Below are 1,350 nucleotides of genomic sequence, written 5' to 3' on the forward strand. Positions count from 1 at the left end.
TCCCCAGTGCATGTGATTGAACTGCATGCTACAATTGTTGAATATTTATAACGTTTTAAATACCTTTTCTTCTTAAACCCTTAATTTAGCTCAGTTCCTCTGATTTTTAAATTTTATATATACCAGATAAACTCAGTTCTCTTAATAATTCTAGTAATTTATCTTCATATATGTAAATAATTATAGTATTCATTTTTCATCTTTACTTCTTTTTTCAAGTGTATACATGTCGATCCCAAACTCCCAATCTATCCCTCCCCCCCCTTCCCCCCGGTAACCATAATTTCATTCTCTAAGTCTATGAGTCTGTTTCTGTTTTGTAAATAAGTTCATTTGTACCTTTTTTTAAAGATTCTGCATATAAGCGATATCATATGATATTTGTCTTCCTATCTGACTTACTTCATTTAGTATGATGATCTCCAGGTCCATCCATGTTGCTGCAAATGGCATTATTTCATTCTTTTTAATAGCTGAGTAATATTCCATTGTACATATGTACCACATCTTTATCCATTCATCTGTTGATGGACACAGGTTGCTTCCATATTTTGGCAATTGTAAATAATGCTGCAATGAACACTGGGGTGCATGTATCCTTTTGAACCATGTTTTTCTCCAGATATATGCCCAGGATGGGATTGCTAGATGATATAGTAGCTCTAATTTTAGTTTTTTAAGGAACCTTCATAGTGTTCTCCATAGTGGCTGTATCAATTTACATTCCCACCAACAGTGCAAGAGGGTTCCCTTTTCTCTACACCCTCTCCAGCATTTATTGTTTGTAGATTTTTTGATAATGGTCATTCTGCCTGGTGTGAGGTGATATCTCATTGTAGTTTTGATTTGCATTTCTCTAATAATTAGCGATGTTGAGCATCTTTTCATGTGCCTCTTGGCCATCTGTATATCTTCTTTGGAGTAATGTCTATTTAGGTCTTCTGCCCATATTTTGATTGGGTTATTTGTTTTTTGGTCATCTTCACATCTTATACTGTTTCTTTTTTTTTTTCTTGCCTTTCCTCACTGGCTAATATCTCCATCGCAGTGGTGAAAAGATGTGGTCAGAGTGAGGCCTATTTGTCTGATTCCTGATGGTTCCTGATTGGTAAGGGTTGGGGGAGGGGGGAAAGCCAGTATTTTATCATCAGCTATAATGTTCGCTGAAGGTTTTTTGTGTGTTTCTTTTGGTTTTGTTTTTGAAACTACCCGTAAGCAGCTTAGGTCTGTTCTCTTCTATACTATTATGCTTAAGTTTTAAAAAATGGTAAATCGATGGTGAATTTTTTCAAACACCCGTTCTGTATCTTAGTGATTATTATTTTTCTCCCTTACATTGTTAATGTGGTA

Source organism: Neophocaena asiaeorientalis, unplaced genomic scaffold (assembly GCF_003031525.2).
Source record: "Neophocaena asiaeorientalis asiaeorientalis breed wild unplaced genomic scaffold, Neophocaena_asiaeorientalis_V1.1 scaffold474, whole genome shotgun sequence".
In the NCBI taxonomy this organism is placed as follows: Eukaryota; Metazoa; Chordata; class Mammalia; order Artiodactyla; family Phocoenidae; genus Neophocaena; species Neophocaena asiaeorientalis.